The following is a 21952-nucleotide window of genomic DNA, read 5'->3' as shown; positions in this document are numbered from 1 at the left end:
GCCCAGGGAATAATTCTTCAACTTATTTCATACCACAGCAGCCACTCTAATTACAATAAATACATAGACAAATGCCTTGTATCTTGTTCTTTAGTTCAGAATTATGAAAACACATTAATAGGATGTAAAAAGTCAAGGACATTTTGCAAATTGGGTTCTTGACAAACATAGCTTCATTTAAGTCGATGAATACCACATTCATTTTTCATACTTTGCACTCAACCTGCACAAAAGACTGATACAATTTCAAGTTTTTATTTGTTTTATACATTTATTACATCCCTCTTTTGAGTAAAACTAAAGTAGTCAGCAGTGTTTTTTCTTCATCTTGAGTAATTATAAATGGTTGGTAATAATAGAAAATGGAGATTTGTTTCTACTTAATATTTGTATTTCAATGAAACAGTTTTCATTGAGTGTCAGCATGTTGTTACAACCTCATAAACCTTTTATATTCACAAAAAATGCTGAATCCAGATGATTAATTTTATACTAATTCATTATATAAATAACAAAAATGTCATAGTTCTGAAATATTATGTAATAAAAGATCTATCTTCTATACATAAATGCCTTTACCAGATTATATTTACATAATATAATATGTACATGAATGTCTTAATTAAGAGGGCAGAGTATTATATTAAATGTTGCAGGATTAGTTTCTGAGTGTCTGATTACTGAAATTGCTAAATTATTTTGTGTTAATTAACAAAATGTTAAATTAAGTCTTCTTTACTTTTCCAATTAGTGAAACTAAATTAATGTGGCATTTTGGTTGTGAATTGGTTATTGTGCCATTTTACCCATCATATGAAAGTTTGTAAACACTGTTGAAGTTACTATAAACAATGTGTTTTATGAATTTTGTATGAATTCAATTCCTTGAAATTCACACTCACTAACATTAGTAACATTTTCAGGAATGTTTGCACAACAATGATGTTTTTACAAATAAGTAAATAAGCTTTGCTTCTATACGCTTTTTTTTTATGATTATTAACCTCACCCTATCAGTTTATCTTTATTATTCTTTTTACCTCTGACACACACACACACAGCGCAATAAATTGAAGTCATTTTGATGAAAACCTGAGTGGCAGAGTGATTTGGGACAGCTTGGAGAAGCCAGCAGTGATGTCATTAAGCAGCACCCTGGATGATAAGGCGATCCCTGTCGTTGAATAAATAAATAAATTAAAATCGTATCTTATGTATTCTTTTCACCTCCCTTCAGACCCCCGCTATCCCAAATCCTGACCCCTCATCCCTACCCCCCGCCAGCACCTCCGCCTCCCCCAAACACACACATCACAAATACACCCCTTCGCTGCTGATGCAGTCACCATCGCTGCCCCCCTCCCCACATGTCCACCGGCATATCAGGAAAAAAAATGAATGCAGCTTTGCAATAAATAATGCATTTTACTAATACGCATTCAGGTGGAGTCAGTCTTTGGCCCCATCTCATGTAAGAGAAATATAGAATCCAAGAAGGGAAGGCTTTCCTCCTGAACTGAGAGCAGTGACGGCTCGATAATAGGCTAAAACAACGAGCATGAGAGCGAAAGAGTGAGAGAGAGACTAAGAGAGTGAGACAGAGAATGAGAGAGAGGGAACAGAGGAAGAAGAGGGGGGGCAAGAGAGAGGGAGAGAGTGGCAAGCATATTATAACTCATCCATGTGGATCACCCTAGTAGATTGGGAGCAATCCCTTGTTGAAATTGTCTTCTAAACACTTAGAGAGAAGGAGACAGAACGGAGCAGCCAGCCCATCTCAGTGTGCCTGTGTGTGTATTCTCACACTGCCTGCTATCCCAGCCAAGGTAGAGAGACTTCTGACAGACTGCTTGCATGTGTGTGTATTTCACTTGGCTCGTGTGTGTGTGTGTGTGTGTGTGTGTGTGTGTGCATGTGCATGCATGTGGCTGTTCAGTTGCCTATCTTGCGAGCCAGCCAGCTAGTAAGTGTGTGCACGTGTGTTTGAGCGAGAGGGAGAGAGAGAGAAGATATGTGCGTGTGTGTGTAAGGAAGAGGGGGTATTATGCACCCTGGATGTTGCCTCGTGCTTTAAACAGCTGCCTACAAGCCCAGGTAGTGCGCGCCGGCTTCTAAATAAGCAGCACATTCACCGTCCCCTTCAGGACAGGAGGCTAGGCTGCAGAGTGTGAAATCAGACTAATACAGTGGCGTAGGGCTGAGCAGGAGCAGGAAGCAGCTCCTGCATGACTTACTTAGACTAGAGGTTTAGAGGACAAGAACCAGCAGAAGAAAAAGAGGGGATTGGACGTCAGACAGAAAGGGGAGAAAAAAGACAGTAAGGTCAGTAAATCCTTTTTTAATTTCTGCTCTGTGGATTCTTTCTGTCAGTCTACAGTACTTTGAGTACAGTTAGTGTGAAGCTCGGGCTGAGGCTGAGGCTGTGACTGTTGTGTTTTGCTGGAGAAAGTATTGATTCTTTGTAAGTTTGTGGGAAGTGTGCTCTTTTTGATCCTGCAAGGTGAGAGCAGATGGAAACATTGGATGTGGGGGGGCTGGCTTAGAGCGGCCCAACTCTTTACTTTGTGTGTGTGTGTGAGTGAGTGAGAGAGTGAGAGTGTGTGCGTATGAGCCAGGGTATTTGTTTACATAACTTATTGCAAAGGTGTATAGATTTTATATGCAGGGCATTGTGTCCAGCCTGTGTAAAAAAGCATGGTTGGATTTAAGGAATTTCTACAGTAACAGGTGAAAAGCTGTGTGTCTGCACGTGCAGATGTGTGTGCTGAGATGATGTGTTTTAGAAAAGGGGGTGACTGTGACTGTGCATTTAGGGCAAGAGGAGAGTGTCACCGCCCAGTAGCACTACAGTGGACCAGATATCAGGACTATGGGAATGAAATGGGTTGTGCTGGAACAAAATAGAAAGAAAAATCACTTTTACATTCTCAGTTTGCGTGGACGGTGTGAAGAGGCGACGCCATTGATAGATAGTCGGTGAACGCTACAAACGCACCTAACAGTCACTGTGTCATGTGGTGAAACGGTATCCAATGAGAGGGTCAGTGCATACAGGTACAAAAAGAACATGTGACCACATTACACACACACAAGATGGTGTCCACCGTTTGAGTTCACAAAGTTGTTTGCAGTGTTGGTACACTTTTGGACATTTTCTAAAATAGTATACAAGCATTTAATGGTTTAAGAGTTTGATTAATATCTAAAATAAAGGTATGAGTATTTTCAGAATTGTTTATTTTTGGATATGTAAAATTAAACTTTTTATTTGGCAAAAAGAAATTAGCATTTTTTTTTTTTTTTTCCCCAAAAGAGGATTTGGAGCAGGTGTGAAATACAGTGTGTCTGTTGGAGTGGGTGCCAGCATTTAGATGTGTTTAGCCACACGCAAGCACAGGAAAAGTGGAAAAGCCAGGACTACCAAATTGTCAGCAATACTAAAGACATCAACACAAAAATTTCAGCCATCCATCACAGCTGTCGGCCTGTTTCTGTGGCGACAGTGATTTATTCTAGGGCTGAAATCCATTTGGACTCTCTCTCTCTCTCTCTCTCTCTCTCTCTCTCTCTCTCTCTCTCTCTCTCAAACTCACTCACTCACTTACTCAGTGACACTCACTAACACACACATAAACCCAAATATACCATGCACAGCAACTCTCCCAGTGTTAATAAGTGTTGATTTTTTTCAGTTGCAATTACTTGGAGTTGACAAGTGTTGATTGGAGAATTATCTGTCCTCTCACAGAGCTGACATGGCTCTGGGGCAGGTGTTCAAAATATCAAATAAAAATACTGCTCTGCTGAGGGTGGACTTCAACACAGTTCATTTTTGCAATTTCAGAGTAATATTAACCCTGATAGTTTGGCAGTTTGTGGGTACTAACAATCAGAAGCATCACTGTGTTTATGAACAGCTATTTAAAGCACCAATTTTTGATTTTTATGGGGGCACATTCATAACAAACACTAATGAAGTCCACTGTCATAGGTATACATCTCTCAATATAACACAATACTGTTTAACAGCACCACAGATTGCAGCCTTCACTATGAAGTTAAATAAACTCTCCAAAACTGTTCAAAGCATCATAGAACATTTTAACTTCTTGAAGTTAAGATACATTTTTGGGGATGATGTATTAGCTACTTACTAAATTGATGAAGTGTATAGAGGTAAATAAGGTGTATTACTTACTTTTTACAGATAAATTGATTGATTTGTTTTGTTTCCATACCTCAAAAAGTTTCATAATGTCTATAATACTAAACTAACTCTCAGGCCCCCTCCCTTATAAGTTTGTCCTGTCCATTTAAAAATAAAATATGCCAAAATAAGAGTGTGAATCCTATGTTCTCATTCTTTTATTCAAACAATCGGTATAATTAAAGTCAAAATATCATACAATTTTTAATAACTGTCAGCCGCAGTCTTTTTATCCTCTGCAATACAGTAAACAATATGCATAAATGGAGACTGGGATCCAGTGATGATCCAGATTCTAAGCTTTTTAAATCCCAAACAGGAAGTAGTAAGTATTCTTACAAGCATACAAGACTATTTTTGACACATGTATTAGTCATACAGTGTTTTAGCTACTGTTGTGCTCATGACACAAGCAGAATAAATGTAGAAACATGAATGAAATCTGATATGTAGAGTGAACTGACAGTGTGTGTGCGTGAACATGCAGAGTGTGTTTGTGGGTGAGGATGAGGAGCAAAACAAATGCTGCAGTGCTGGTTTGCTCCCCTCCTTCATCCCCCTCTTATTTAATTTCCTCCCTTTTCTCGCAGCTTTTCTGGCATTTTTTATTTCATATGTCAGATGATAACTCAGGCCCTACACTGTGCAGGAAGATTTATCAGTCAACACACTGTCCCCCATGTGCCAACAAGCACACCCAGTGCCCTAAGCCCATCATCTTGCCCTAAGCCTTGGCCCAAGCCCTGAGACTGCACCTCAGAATTGGTGTGTATGTGCACGAGAACGTGTGTATGCTTGAACGTGCATGCGATCACATGACTGTGTGCTCGCCGGCCGTGCTGCCCTATTGGCTGATGGGTATTTGTGCTGCTGCTAAAACATGATGATGCTACTTTTCAGATGCATGGTCAAAAGCTGTCAGCTCTTAATACAGTATGTTTGTCTGTCTGCACAGCAGCTATCTTAGATGTTGATCTGAGGTGGCCTGTGTGTATCTGGAGTCGAATGGAGAAGAGAAGACTCTTGTTGTGTGCTTTGCTCTGCTCTGGCCTGTGTAACGTCTGGAGGGGTGAGGCTAGCGCTGAGGCTGAGGTTGGCCAGAGAGGTCACTCAGGCTCCGTGAGAGCCCACACTCTGAGCAAGCCTCGCTGGAATACTTCACATAATGAGGTGTTCAGCTATCTGCTTGAGAAAAATGTATATCCTGGATGTTGATTTTACATCACCAGGACATTAAATCCATTTTACTCTTTAATTTTGCAAATCACAACCTGAAAAGAAGCCAAGACAATAATACAAATCAAGTGGAAACAGTATACATGACTTTGGATCATTGATCATTTAAGGGTTATTTTTTTTGTCTATTATGTCTATACATACATATCTATTATTTCAGTCATGTCTGAGGCCTGTGTGACTGAAGTTGCTGGCACTTCTGCGTACTATTTGAACTGCGGCTAAGGTCTGGGCCTTGCCATGATAACATGCCAAACGTTGCTCTGCTCCTAAAATCCTGGATTAATGCCTGCCTTAAGAGCTTAACATGGTCAGCCATTCAAACATGCACTGGATTGACTGGGCTACCTTAGTTGCCTGTTATCTCCTCTTGAGTTTTACAAGCACATCAGCCAGTGGGGGAGAATTTTAGCACCATCACTGCTTGTGTTTCTCAGTCTTGTTCAGCGTTGCACGGGTCAGGTCAGGAAACACTTCTGACCTGAACACTTCCTGGGTAAAACCTTGAGTTCTGGCATGGAGATGTCATGAAATATCTTTTGCTCAAAATAATATTTTCTTAATAAAATTATACTCTTCTTAAAACTTTGCTCAAACCCTAATGTGCACTGTAATTTTTGTAATACAAAAAATATATATTTGTCTTCTTCCCCATTACGTTGTCATTTAATCTCATTTTCATTTAAATGCATGAATATTTAAAGTTAATAGAGTCAATTAAGTTTCTTTATAAAATTTACTCCAGCGTTTTACAGTTGAATTGATTTGTTATGTTTGTAATATGTTTAATTTACAGAGAATTTTTAACTATTTAAAAAAGAAGACTGAAATGAATTGATTTCCTGTAGCTGGTATGTAAATTATTTCCCATCACTCCATGTTTGCACGTACAAATGCTTTGCCTAAAAGCTTGTGACACCTGCAAGCAGTTTTCCTTTTCTTTTGTATGAAACCATATAGCGCTGTACAATAGACCAATACAAGATGTGTAGTATGTACGATGAGTTATTAGATTCAGTGATTTGCTTGTGAGTCTTTTGTTAGCATTTGAATGCTGGCATAGTAGCAAGTATCTCTGCTTTATTCCTTCAATGATACAAACAGCTTTATTGGCTGTTCACAAGGAGTGGCATCAGCTCTCCTCCTATAAGATGTCCACCTCAGTGCTGTCAGTGTTGTAGAGCAGCTTTGGATGCTGTCGCAAGTATTTACTGACAGTGTTTACCGCCACTGGGAAGAGCGACATCTAAAACCTGTCACTGCTGCTTTGGACATAGTTTTTTTTTTTTCCCTGTTTGATATTCTGATGTTTACCAACTAAAACATATGCATTTGTAAGCCTGATTAATGTTAAAAAAAATACTGTTAATACTTTGATGGTCAGATTTTCTGAGACATGTGCAATGTCTAATGGGAATAGTGAAAAATTGCACAGCCTCCAGAAGTTTTGAAATCACATCAAGCAGATAGAGAAGCTGATGCCTCCAAGGGTTTAGTTTAATTACATTAATGTTTCTGATTTCAGAAATCCCCCTTGACAGCTTTGTTGCCTCATTTGCTGTTGTTTCCATGTTTGTTTGCATGTTAAGCTTGAGGTTCTTTTGCCTTAAATCTCTAATAACCGTTGGATAAAAAATACAATGCAATCATGTTGGCCAGCCTTGCACAATGTCTGGAGTAAAATACGTATGGTCATTCCACATCTTATTACAGCTTATTATTGCAGTCATGTGCATAATCACTTTATGCTTTTCTCAAGTGTGAGTAACTTTTGCACCCTCGACTGTAAGCTCGTCCAAAAATTGTGCTTTTCAACCTTGTTGTTTTATCCATTGTGTCACCCATGTCTGCAAGAGGAAATCTAATTGTTTTATTATGATGCCTTCTCAAGGATAAAAATAAGAGCATTGACAGTTTACTGGAAAAGCCCAATCATGTATTGGCCTTCACAAGCAAAATGCTTTTGTATTTGTACAGTGTTTTATCTTCATTAGCTTTTGATTTATTACATATAATGTAATTTTTAATAGTGCTATTGTGCATTAATCTAATTTGGTTACATAAGGAGAGAACACTTAAAACAATATGCTGTAGAGTGAGCAGGGTGGCTTTTTGTGTTGTTTAGTTTTACAAACTGAGCTTCAGAATTTTTCAGAGCAGAATTTCTCATTATGATGTACGGGCTCAGGGAAGACCGTAGCAACGCCTTGTGTTTCACTGTGTGCTGTGTGTAAGAGTAATGATGGTGGGGTTTGGTGCTATGTTGATTCCATCTAGGCTGTTCTGCAATAATTCAGGAGAGGAGGAGGGGCGGGGTGGTGGGGAGGCACCATTTTACTCCTCCAATCCCCCTTCGCCACCATTGGAATATAATCCGCTGTCTCCTGACCTTCAAATCATGCAGCGCTGCAGTCATTTCAATTGGCCCGGCCGCCATTAGCGTGAAATGTCCTCTAGCCACTCTCCTTCTGCACATGGAAGATTTCCTTTCTCCCAGCATGGTTTCCCTCTTCTACTTTGCTCCTTCCCTCCATCTCGTATTCTCTCCACCATGCCCCCTGAAGCCTGGCTGCGGTAGAGGGTGGGAACCTCTTGCACTAAGGAAATGAGCCACCACAGGAGATGCTGTTGGTCAAAAGACAGGATGAAAAACACTCACTCCATTAGACTCTGATATGTTTGTGTTGCACTATGTTCCTTTAGAAAAAAATGTTTTAATACATATTGTGCACAACTGACACCGGATTTTACAGCAGCCGTCATTTTAAAATGCTTAATTGCATGTGTGACTTTAAGAAATGAACACGTTTATCATTCAAGGATACAATATACTTAGAATATAGGATATTTTGCACAGATAAGTACGATTGTAGGATACATTTAATAGCCATTGGTAAAATTACAAAACTAGTCTTTGCTTTACAATCGGTTTATCTCCTATTTTGAGCTTAGACACAGTAAATGCAGCTTCATCGACTGACACTTGGTGGTCACGGAGTTCGTTGGAGCATGCCCTGGTAGTTCCCTTGGCCAAGTGCATCACATGGAGCCGGTAGCCTCCTCATCATACTGAATTGGGGGAAGAAGATATACTGACAGGAAAATAGAAATCACATGCCAAAGCTCAGCATGTGTTATGTTGCTGGTAGATAGATAGATCAATTATTGAAAGAGGACATATTTGATATGATCTGAATATTAAAAATATATCAGAGGCCAAACAACATTCATGGCTGTCTTCAGATCTATGCTGAGAGATGTGTGTCAAATCTCCAGAGAGATGCGTTATTCAGAAGGGTCAAGGGTTTCTCTGAATGTTTGATAAGATGCAAGAATATTTTTTATTTTTTTTTTATTTTTGTTGTTCATTTATAAAAAGTAGTGTAGGAATGTCAGCAGTACCTTTCAAAATTATATTTATTATCAGCATGCCTCATAAATTATTATTTTTTCCATATTCATAACTACAGATAAATATCCTATGACCCAGAATTCATCTCATGATAAAACATCATTACACAAACACGCATCTCTCAACATTTTTATATTTTTCCTGTTTCCAAAAGATGTTGTTTTCGTGGTTGTACTCTGAACAAATTTGGCTCACCCCGTCACTACTTATTATGTTTCTGGGACAATGACAATTGGAAATGTGTACTTCTGTATACGTACACTGACTGCGTGACTGCTTGCCAGCTTTGTGAAAACGCTGACCCAGGTGCAGTGGGTGAAATGGTGAGATTTGTTTACATATATAGCTGTTGTGTCCCCTGGTCTAACACGAGTCCTCATCTGAAACCTTCCCCGAAGTCTATTTCTCCCCACTGGTTGTTATTACATACAGTGTTTGTATTTATGATTAATGACCCCACTGGGGTATATCCATAATGCTATGACCTCAAGGTAAAATTGAAATGCATACACTGGATGTAGAGCATTCTTATATTATTGCCCAATATACTTAGCAGCCATTACATTTGTTGGCAATGGTGAAAATAAAACAGAGGGCTATGAGGTTTCAAATCAACACGGCCACTCTAAGAAATGGACTTATTGGAATTGCATTAAGTTGATTAGACTGAGAAATGAATACTATTTACAATGGAGCAGTGTTAAACACTCTTGTTTCTCCCAGCTATAGGAGTGCATTGACAGTCGGTCAGCATCAATTAAATCTGCTGATCTGTATATCCTGAGAGGCTGGACTTGTTGTCTTCTAATAAAGGCAGTCTGTGGCAGCAGAATATTTCATTTCCTCTTGGAGATTGCCCTCAGTAATGCACAGCGCTTATCATAGTCCTGGAAAAGGACTGCAACAAGACAACGCTCTGATGCTTGATACCCAGATCAACCTGAGGCCAGTGCTCACAGCACTTCTAAGCAGCAGTTGGACCTGTTTAGTTGCACTGAACCATGACCATTTAGACTCAAAGAACCTTTCACTTTTTAAACCAGGGCGACTGTGTGGGGTTTAAAGGTTCATTATCGAGTTATTATTAGTCACACTGAACTGTTTTGTTTTTGTTTTGAAGTAGACATTTTGTTTTGGAGGAGAATATGTTGAATTTTGGGGATACTAGGAGTGATTTTTCGTGCCTCTTTGTGCAGATGAAAATGAAAAATGGGGTCTGGGAAGGACGGGGTTGTGAGGGGGCCAAGCTGTCCCTGGCCATTCATTCTCTCTGGCCCCCCTGTCTAATTAATGGGCGACGTTCATACACGTTATTGCACCAGAGGGTCTGTCACTCATTAATCATGTGACCTTCTGTGGCACAGTTAATGACCTTGGAGGAGTAGATCAGCTGGAGATGGCTGAAGCTGTGGAATTAAATTGTTTCTGGAAGTGGTCATGGTCACATCAGGCACTTTAACAGCCACTCTGCTCAGGCCCTCTCCTGTTACACAGCCAGTGTCGCACCCATAGGTCTTTTTGGGCTCAGCCATGGGGATGGGCAGGGGAATTTCAGACACTGGGACTCAGGATTAGGGTAGGCAGGGGATGGAACCAATGTTGAACTCAAATCACTCAGTTATGACTTTTTATTGGTTGATTTCCTGCATGACCACTGCCTGTCACTCTGGAAATCGCTCAAAAAAGACGGAACTTGTGCCAACTTTCCAAATTAAAAAAAGAAAAAAAAAAGAAGACTTTTCATCAAAGTTTTGTGTTGCAGCTCAATATGCAATGAAATCTCTCATGGGACTTTTCGTGCTCTTTCATTAGATTATTTTTAACCATAGCTTTAATATAATTTTGTACTCTTACCTTATGCACTTTTCAAAATGTTTTGTTTTGGCCTCTGATACATGCTATACATACCGTCTAATGCATGCTATACGTTTGTACCCTACAGTATCACATATAAGTTTAAGTTACAGCTCTAATGATTATTCTAGTAACTGATAGGTAGATGGACTCAAAATCACTTCACAGTCGATCTGATTTTTGATTAGTTATTCATTTCAGAATAAATGCCTTGCTGGATGGATGGATGAAGTATTGAAAGCAATTCTACGTAAGCATTATACACTGACAAAGTTTTTAATTGAGGCTTGAAAGATGTGGCTCAGGTGGCATCCCGAGTTTCCTCATACAGGAAAGGAGCCATTATGGAGAAAGCTCAGCCGTCCTTAGGATGTGGGTGTTGGATCACACCTGAACCTGAACAGGAGTCATATTTTCTCTTTTCTCTGATTCTGGCTGCAGCTGTTTGTGTTAACTGCAATATCAGTCACCATTTTGGTGTAAATACTATAAATATGCAGTTGACTGAAGTCACGTCAACACATAATAAAAACATCAGTGACAGTGTCCTGGCTCTACACTTTAAATTACATGCTACAGCAAGAAACACAGACTTATTTTTTCTTCTTTTACATTTACCTGTTCTTAGTTTGTCAGCAGAGATGACACCTAGTGCACGTTTTTTGTGCAGTCCAGAATAATGATGATAACAGGTTTGATGTTGACTGCCTACTTGCATACTGTTGTTAGGGCAAATGGAAGGATACGTGTCGTCTGCATATCACTGATTACAGATGTTGTCTTTAGATTTCATATCTAAGTGGATGTTAATTAGTAAAAGACAATGTTTTAAGGAGATGACATGTGTTAACAATTATTAATAGAGACCAGTCAACAATATCCACATTGTGTTATTCTACTGTACATCAGTTTTTCTAGACAACCGAAGTATGGCATTTCTGCTAAAATCAAACATTGAGTGACACAACTTTAAGGTAATATTACTTTTAATAATCCTTCCAATCTAAAAAAAAGAGTCATATCATCATTAATATCAAGAGAAGTTTGAAACTGTTCTTCCTGAAGTCAAGACAAATTAGAGGAAGAGTGAGATAGCGAGATTGCTATATATTACTGCCTGATGGCTGAATCAAGTACAACAATTATATCTCAACAGCCACCATGTTGATAATTACCTGTATTTTGGGAGAAAAAAAATTAAATGTGTCCAAAGTTTAAATGATGAACATGTTATGACTGTTACCTCCTTTTTACAATCGCAGTATTAAAATGTTAGCTTTCTTCCCAGTGACATTGAAATGGAGGGATTTTGTTTATCCCCGCCTTTGTTTATTTAACATTTTGCTCAGCGGGGGAGTTTCAGATAGATTGTTTTCAAGACAGTCCCTGCAGACAGCGAGCAAACACTCTACAGCTTCATCAAACAGAACAATCTTCAACTTTCCCCTTCTGCAGTGTGCAGGGAAATGTGACTGAGAGGAACATCATAATGGAATATGATTGAAAATGATCGTCATAATTTTTCTGTCTGAGTCTGTAACAATATGCGAGTACTGGTTTTTAGAGGATTTATTTAGAACTATGTGTAAGTGTACCCTAGCACAGGGAAAAAAAAGCACATTGATGGATGAAAACATTTCATTTTCATGTGGCAAACATTTGCAAGTTTTGTTATTAATGAATTCACTTGTGTGATGGATTCTAGGTTTTTTTTTCTTCGCTAAGAAAGCGTCGACAGACATTTGGGCACATGGAATTCAACCTGAAATACAGAGAGGAAGCTAAAACAAATCTTTGTGAGCTGAAAAGTGAATTCACCCCCATATGAAATGAGTTCAGAATGAGCTCATTTCACTCCTTTTTGTGCAAATACGAGCCAGACAAGTTTTCTTGGTAGGATGGCGTGTGCTTTTTATTTATTTTATCGTTAAAAAAAAAAAAAATTGACAAAGGAGTCGAAAATCCATTGTCAGAATCAGAAATGGCATGTTTAATGTCAGCATACAGATGTCCATAGCTTGGTGGGGACAGTCATGGACCTTTGCAGTTGTGCTCATTAAAACACACATAAAATCCAACGTATACGCACATACAACCACACACACATACACGTGCCATTATCCTCTAACGCTCTCCTACCACTCTCTGTCTCTCTCATTGATGCCTTCCTTCTATCTCTCCTTCCACCATCGTTCTCCCCGTTGCAAGTGCAGGCTTGATTAATATTTTCCACTGTTCCGTAACCATGGCAATAAGGTCACTGCATATGATACTTAATTGAATCTTCCCAGTGCTTTTGTGTGCATCTCCTGTGTCCGGACAATAAAAATCTTCCACTGATGACTCCAACCCCCTTCCTTTACTCCACTCCCCTCCATCTTTCCTTTCATTTTGTGCCCCATGAATTTATTCATTTGTTTCTTCTGCTAGCTCGCTCTTGTACTCCCTTTCTTTCCTGGCCTTTCTCTGACCTAGTCTTCCTTGTCCTGTCATAGCGTTTTACAGTTTTTTTTTTTTCTCTTGCATGCCTTGTCCTTCAATAAGAAGCAAGACAATGTTGTTTTTATAGGGCAAAGCCAAATTTCTGTTTGGTTTCGTCTTTTTGTTTACACCCACCTGCTGGAACAACACTCAATGACTTATTGCTCTTTAATTCCTGAGTAATGCACAGTATGTGGTTCCTCTTTCTTTGGCCTCTTTCTTGACTTTCTTCTCTGTATGTTGCCTACTCCTTTTTCTCCTCGTGTAGCATTTGCATACACAAATCAGTCTCGGGCACAATCGTTAAATTGATTTCAAACGACACTGATGACTCAAGTGGTGAAACAAAAAGCCCGGCAGCCAGGGAAACCATTGGGACACAAAGTGAGCCACTGACACAGGGTGCTCTCTGAGCAGGTGTTCTGATTAATGCCTAACAAATTGGGGTCCTCTAAGATCCGGACATAAGTGGGAGACACGTCCCCTCTTCACACAACACATGGACCAACACATAAACACGTGCTGACTGTGTCTTTGTTCACGCAAGTATGGAGGCTAATCCATGACAAGAGGGGATACAGGTTCACAGGGAGAAAACACTGGAGTGGATAAAGAGTGGAGGGGTGAAGAGGAGGTGGTGGTCTGTTAGGGGAGCTAGCGTTTCAAAATGGCATGCTGGACACAGGAACAAAATACATGTTTTATCAGGGCTTGATTGCCATGATTGAGCTCTGATAAATTTTAATTTTTGCACATTTATCTTTGATCACGCAGGACAGGGGGAATCAGGGTTGTCTAGTATTTACTGAATAGTGTACTGAATGATTTGCCACTATTAGCTTGAAGAAAACAGACTAATGCCTCACAATGAGGTAAAGTTTTAGAGTAAAAAACTACTCATTAAAATGATAAAAAATATTGTTTTTGCAGTGGTACTTGGCAGGGCATTTTCCTGAAAGGTCAGTTTTTGCTCATGTTATTACACGGTGAGGTAGCTCTGTTTGTTCTAATAAAAGTGTAACAATAATCTGGCGTCAGTCATTAGACTCAAATAAAACAGGGAAAGATGCGGTAAGAGGCAGGATGAAAAAATTTACACATCAGATTTGACATGTGCACCATAAAATAACCATTAGCAGTCACCTACAATCTGAAGTGACAGTCTATCAATAATGTCACTCTGAAAATAGGACAGGTTTGTTGCTGTCTTTAAATCACCAGAGACTCCATATAGCAGGAAAGCATGCAGGTATAGGAAATGCATTAAGGCTTGATGTTAATGGGTGTGGTGGGAGCAGCGGGAAACACAGGGGCACAGGAGGACATCGCTCACCTCTCACTCGGTCACAGGCTTGAGACACCTGCTCTGTCTGAGGCTTACTGGCGACGACTTCTGTAATTGATACTGTTCAGTTAGGATGTTATTTAGAATCTCATGTTCCTGGCATCAAAATACACTTTTAATATAGTATAATTTTATATTTTCTAAAAATATAGTATACTGTATAATGATCAGACCTCTTTTTTTATTTTCGTATTTCAAGATTATAATTATGAATATTCAAACCAACAGAAGAGGGAACTGTACATTTAATGAAACTTTATAATGAAAATATCCTCCTCCTTTCATTTTAAAGTATATATTCTACAAACCAGACTCAACTCAACCATTTACAATCCTTTTAAGCATACACAAAGAAAACTCTGTCACTTTCAAAAGATATGCAAACAAGCACAAGCAACTGCACTTGCAGAAACACCCACACATTGACTTGCATTCACTAACCAACCCCTTCCTCCCTAATGGGGCATTTGTGTACAATCAAACTTGGTGCTGCATGTGAATGGACCTATTAATGAATGGGACATGCACGCAGTGTCTGCCAGCTTTGAAAGCTGACAGAAGCACACGCTTCTTTTCTACTGCCATGTTTAATATGGCAGCACGTGGAGGCTATAGTATGCGCATCTGCTCCTCACACACGTTCCCCGGTCGCCCCATTTCTACCATGTGCTGGCGTAACAGGCAGGCATTGTAGCAACAAGTGTCTCCACATTACCACGCTTGCCAGCTCCCCTCACTTGGCAGCGAGCCTGCTAAGCTGCCCGCCCCCTTATGAGAAAAAGACTTGATTGTGCCAGGGGAGACAGCTTAGGGGGTAGACCGGGATGAGGGACGAGGAGGGGGATTTGATTTACATACTGCGGCTTAGGCGACACTCATCTGATTTTAAACAGCTCCAGAGCAATTAAGGGTCATTAGTCCTTTTGTTTTCTGTTGTGGCACACATGTAGCAGTGACGGCATCTGTGGCACGGTGCCCCCCGTGGGGGTTGCCTGTGGGAATGTCAGCACTAAACAGGGTCCCTATCCCACCCTTCCTCCCCATTCATGTCTCCTGCTCTGCCATTGACACAGGCTTCCTCTGTGTGTAAACAAACACTCAGCACCAGCCTGGCATTGCAAGGGAAGCCACTTTGGCAAAGACCCAGCTCTGAAGTATGCAGCTGAGGACGGCACAGGCTCAGGAGGCACTGGCTGCTTATCCTAATTATCTTGATCATGACAACATTTTCTTTTACATGATAAAATTTGCAAAATGGCAGCATTCAATTAAATGTGATTTTCAGACATATGTTCACAGGTTAGCACAGTGTTATTCAGTCTGAATTTCAGATATTATTTTAATTTTATAATTTGCATACAGTACGATGGTGGTGCTGTAAACCCCTTTGTGTTAAATAAATGTAATATTTAAATGCAGGTATGCAGCACAGTCAAATACAAATCATGATTTTGTTTTCTAACACAGACGTGGCCGTTATCTCTACTTTGATTGCTTTCTATCCATAGACTGTACATGACTCCAACTAGCAAGTGGAAATGAAATAATTCAAAACTATCTCTCTGAATATAGTAGCAATCTAAAGAGAGGATGTGATCAAGCAGGTGTTTTAAATAAGATATAATACAGAGAATAACATTGCCTCAAGGTCAATCGCACAGCTGCAATGAAGGCTGGGATGTATTCTTCAATATGTTTATGTCTGTTATTTTCCATTATTCACCTGGCAGGCAGCACTGTGTTAAGCACTCCTGCTACTGTGAAAAGGCATCAAAGGCAGCAAAAAGACAGGTATGGTATGGAATGTGAATGTTCACATGTCCATTTGTGTGCCTGTAAGACCCTCCTCAGTTGGTATAGAAAAACACTTACTGCTAATGTAAATAGCAAGGCAGCATAAATCAGGAGCCACGCGCAGCCCGGGAGAATATCGTGTAATAGTTATTGCGAAATGAAGTGGCATTGGGATCAATATCCCACTATATCTCACTCTGGCGTAATGGCGCAGGGGGAAGCTGGAGGCCAAGGGAGTCCGGTCCCTACACCCCACCATGGGCCTATAAATCTGCCTGACCTGCAGCCCGCTTATTAAAGTGCATAGACAATCGGCAGCAGCCATCCAAAAATACAAGCTTACTTACTGACCTGGAGTCAGGGGAATGGATGCCTTTACCTTGTCTAAGGGTAGGGGTTAAAGGCTGATTGAGGCTATAGCATCATCACACCATACTGTACAGAGAAACAGGGAAGTGTTGGTTTTAGCTCGGCTTTAATAATGTTAATATGATTTAAAATGAGTTCTGAATGTCAGTACTATAAGGAATACCGTAGATTTATTTCTGTTTCTGTAGTAAACCCAATATGTTGATTGTGTATAGGTTTTTATATTCTATTTATTAATGAATAAATTTGTCTGTTTGTCTTTTATTCATAGTATCTTGAGGCATAACTTTTCTTCTGCCAATGCGAAGCTAGCAATTATGCTGTCTAAGCTGTGGCTTATGCACCAAAATTAAACATTAGTATGTTGTTCACTGAGGAATCTGTGGTGCTGTCTGTAATTATTCAATAATAAATGAAACGAGAGAGGAAATTATTTTCAAGGTTGTGATTCCAGGGTCGAGATTCTCCCTCTCGAATATTGTCTTTTTGTGTTCATGTTTGAATTTTATGACCACAGAGTCACAACAGGTGGAGTTCGCGCAGCATGGTGATCAGCTTGATTATTATAATGGGGCTTAAATCATTCTTATATGTAACACACAGAAGAGCAAAATGTATGTATAAAAAGAGCAAAATGTATGGTTATTGTGTCGTCAGAGGCGAGGCCAAAGGAATGATTGGGAAACATGAGCTGACATGAGAGTGCCATGGATGTATGAAAGAGGAGATGTTTTTGATCTACATATGCAATTATTTTTGTTTGTTTTTCTTAAGAAAGCAGCGTTTTTTCAGTGGCTTTTATTCATTCTATCTTAATATGTTTTTGCAGTGTCCTTTTCTACCCTCCAGTTGTAATATAACTTCATAACAAACAGCACAAAGCCTGGAGACAGAAATGAGTGCAAAATAACAATATAATGATAATGACTGTCTTTGATTTGCCAGTTTATTCAGGTTTTATCAATTCATACATAAAAGCTTGTTGCCAGCTTAGACTAGCCCTAGGGGCTGATAATATTGGTCAGTGAGAGGGATGTTGGTGAAAGGTTGTGAATAGTAACTGTAATAAATGAGCAAGAACAGTGAGACCTGTGGTTAACTTTTGTTTTCAGAGAAGCAAATCTTAAACAGATTGAAGACTGACACTGATGCATTTCTCTTATGTTTTGCAGGTCTGTGAAGGAAGCTTTCCTCTGCTTCACAGTTGGTAAGTGTTTCCTTGGATTTTTTTTTCCTCATTGTAGTTTCACCACATGTATGAGACTTTAGAGGGAAGACCTTCTTTGGGGAAAGTTTGTATTTTACAGATTTAATCTCCAAGTAAACTCTTGAGAACTTGAGCAGAGAAAAGAAATTTCAGCTAAAGGGTTTAGAGTTTAAATAATAAGAGAGGGTGTGCACAGAGTCTCTATTGTTAAATCCATTATATCCACCTATCCCATTCCATTTAAACAATACCCCATTATTGTCAAAAAAGATTGTCAGGGTTTGGTTTTTGTTTGTAACATTTTAGACTCTTTTTTGTCTTAACTTTTTTCTTTTTAGAATTAACTGAATATTAAGGCTTACAAGCATAATAAACACAAATATTTACAATAATTTGACCCAGATGGCTCAAAAATATCAGGGGTTAATTATTGACCTATATGGTAAAATAATTACTCCAAAAATAACAAGGGCAATATGAAAATATATGTATGACCTTATAATTAGATTGTATATTAGCATAGTGATTTTTTTTTCTAACTCATGACATGACCTAAACAATTCAGGAAAATGGTTCTTGTAATTGCAGTCCAAATATACTGTAGCTTCATGGTTTTTACAGCATTTTTAACCCTGACAAATGTATTTTAATGTTATATTCATACCAATAAGGGATTAAATCTAACAGTTACTTCACAAATTATTACCAAGTATATATATATTTAAAAAATAGATGATGATGCAGTGTGCAGTGATCTACTCTTATGAAAATAAAAATCAAATTAAGGTTGATAGCCCTCACAGGCTATCATATGTGCAATGACGGATGATTAACTTGTTCTATCTTACTGAAAACATATTTATTGACATCCTGGATACATTTCCAGCATTTTAAATTTCACATGTCAGAGCACTGGCTGTATCTGGACTGGTTTTAAGGCAAGCTGATAATTATTTTAATGCAAGTTGCTCTAATTATATTATATTTATGGTGGTTTAATAAAACTGACAATCCAGGATTTTCTAATTAGCTGTCCGTATTTAGCAGAAGTGCTAATCAACAACAGTGAAATGCATGTAATTTTATAACTGTGAAGAACACTTATATTACTGCCCTTACATGATCGTTTGATTGCACACATGCACAAATGGGCCCTGTGTGTCTCAATGGATATGTACATGCACATGACTCTGGGTAACCATTAAAGTGTAATTTAATTATCAGCATCTTCTTCTCTGTTCTGTGGTGACCTTAACTTATAACAAGCCCTCTTACACAGAAACGTGTACAGTGGACAGCTCGTTTTCAGCCTGTCACTGCTCTGACCTTGAACCCGGGGGGGGGTAGCAGTTCAGAGAGGGCAAAGGTCAGGATGGTTTGGTTGGGTAGACAAGAACAGTGGCTGATTTCAAGTGGAGCATTATTAAAAAAGGATAGAGACTGGAATAGACTTTAGTCAGACTGCAATACATGATACTGTTTGTATCATGTACAGGTGATACTCCTTACAAAATCTGAAGTGTGGAAATCATATGTAAATGTGCAGCACAGACTGACCTTTGCCCTGTCTGTGTGAGGATCTGTGACCAGTGGCTGACCCTTAATCCTCTCCTAAATGGTTTGACAATAGAGAGACATATTGATCTGGTCAGTCTTCTGGCTATAGGGTCAAGAGCCTGACACAGTGTGTTGTGTGTCTGCAGGTAGAGAGGCGTCATCATCACTGGGGCTCCCTTTGTCTCTCCACCACCTGTAGTCCCTTCTTACGTCTGTTCCCACGTCACTTGCTACGCCATGTTTATTAGAGCTACAGCGAGGCTGTGTGTAAAAAATCCCCAAAATAACACATTAGAGGGTGTATGACAGGCTCAGGAAATAGGACCTTTTTCTCTTTAAGACAGCACAAATTGCTTAAAGTAAAGCGTATGCATGAGAGATTTAGTAACCTACACCATCTAACCCCCCTCCCTCCCCCAAAAAATAACACATGTCTGCATGCTCCCTCTCAGAGCCCCCAGCTCTCCCCACTGTGCCTGGGCGGCTGCTCTCCTTTGGGCTCACCCAAAGAGGGCTGGCCAGCTCCCACATCTGGCCAGACAGAAGAACAGAGAAAACACTGCGAAATTCTCCTGCCGACCGCTAGTTCTCCCTCTTGAATACTGGAACCCTGCCTCTCTCTCTCCCCCCCCTGCCTCCCTCTCTCCCTCTCTCTCTCTCACTCACTGGATTCTTTTGGAGTGACTGGTGATAGAGCAACATCTGGAAGGAGCAGCAGTTTTCTTTCCTTGTGTTTTTTCGGGGAGATCTAGGCCCCCGATAATCCGTCTCCCTCCTCATTAAAGGAGCTGAATAAACACAGGCCTCTTCCAGTTGTTCCTATGAATTTCCTCACCAGGCGTCAGGAGACCCAAGCAGGGGCTACTGGATCAAAGCAGCCGGCAGCCCCATGTGTGCCGAGAGTGAGAGTGCGTTCCGGGGTTGGGCCCATTACCTTTCTCCCTGGGAGCCTTGGAGGCTCCTAGGTCACTGGCTGTCAGCTCTTTGGCCCAAACTCAGCACAGGAGGAGGAGGAGGCGGAGGAGGCGGCAAAGCAGGACAAGGAGGAGGGAAAAGAGGAAAGTAGAGGAAAGGAAAGGAAAAGAAAAGAAAGGGAAGGAAAGGAAACAGCAGAGTTCACCAGGGGAGATCCACGGATAATGTAGTATGAGAGAAGATAACAAAACAAAACATAAGAAGACAGGAGAAAACTGATGTACAGGCCAGTACCTGAAATAGACACAAGGTTGTAAAGGGTGTTGTGACAGTCTTTAGGTCTATATCTTTGACATGAATGACCTCACACAGGACTCTTGTTTGGTTGTTTTGGCAGGAGCTAGAATTGACCAGTTGTAACTGTCTATATTAGACAGCAGTGAAATGTTGCCGTGAATTTCATCTAATGCAGAAAACTGCAAACTAAATGTTTTTTTTAACACCTGTGTAAAAGTTAGTCACCGGCATTGTGATATTTTCAACAGAGAAAACATATTGTCCAAGTTTGTGTGTGTGCCACTCTCATGCAATGACCCTGGTGTGACATTAATTTTCTAATTCCCTGCACTTCCTGGCAATCAACTTAGAGGGGCAGTGGTTCGCTGGAAAAGTTTGCAGTGGAGGCAATTAAAGGCAGGAATCTAAGGCAGTAGCAGCAACAACAGCAGCAGCAAAATCAACAGAGGCAGAAGAGGACGATTCCCTGCGCTGTAATTGTTACTCACTTACTCAGAAAGATGATAAAATTTATCAAATTGCATCCCTTGCACACTAAAGAAAAAAAAAATCACCAATATTTAATGGTCAAAGTAATTAACTTACCTGGCTACCAGCTGCATGATGGCTGCAGACGTGGTTAGAAATGACCATAGTGTTTGTGTTTGTATATGTGCGCCATGTGTGTGTGTGTGTGTATGTGTGTGTATCTGTGTGTACAAATGGCCCTGTGGTCGTCATCAGGCTCCCATCAGCCCCTCCATTAGTTACTGAGCTGTGGGTCCGTGCTGGAGCCTACCTGCCCTGAATACAGATGAGCAGAGGAGAGTACGGGCAGCAAGCACAATGAAGACAAACACACATGCACTCACACACACACACAGACACACACTCACAAAAGAAAGCATTAACATATTATCTACTTTGACATACAGTGACATATTTTGACGCACACACTCCTAATCAAAGTAATTGCATTTTACACACCTAAGTGACTGAGCTGTTGCATCATACGCATGGAATAATAGTAAAATCATTAAAAATATTTCTGTGTGTTTCCTCTGGCTGATAAAAGCATACATGTCTGATTACTGCCTATCACTGGACACTGACACGCAGACGCCTGTGGAGAGCACTTCATCTGGTGCAGGCAGATCATAGCTTACACATTCTGAAATAACGTCACACACAGCAGAGTACACACACTGGCAGCCCAGCACAAAGGCAAATATGGTTGCATTCTTCTCTTCTCCTCCTGGAGCCGGAGACTCACGTGCTCGTGACAGGAAATCTGCAGGC

General features: G+C 40.0%; 1 protein-coding gene across 3 annotated transcripts in view; it reads left to right on the top strand.

The window, feature by feature from the left end:
• Nucleotides 1-21952, top strand: part of zfhx3b (zinc finger homeobox 3b) — a 327377-nt gene that overhangs the window by 115184 nt on the left and 190241 nt on the right. For all 3 annotated transcript variants that reach the window (XM_085761295.1, XM_085761312.1, XM_085761304.1), the window contains one exon: nt 17871-17905. The gene's annotated coding sequence lies outside the window, so the exon portion shown is untranslated. The remainder of the gene's footprint in view (nt 1-17870; nt 17906-21952) is intronic.

This window comes from Trachurus japonicus, chromosome 3 (assembly GCF_045865225.1).
Source record: "Trachurus japonicus isolate A0001 chromosome 3, Traja_1.0".
NCBI classification, from domain to species: Eukaryota; Metazoa; Chordata; class Actinopteri; order Carangiformes; family Carangidae; genus Trachurus; species Trachurus japonicus.
The sequence above is the reverse complement of the archived record's forward strand: the minus strand, read 5'-3'. Positions and strand labels throughout refer to the sequence as shown.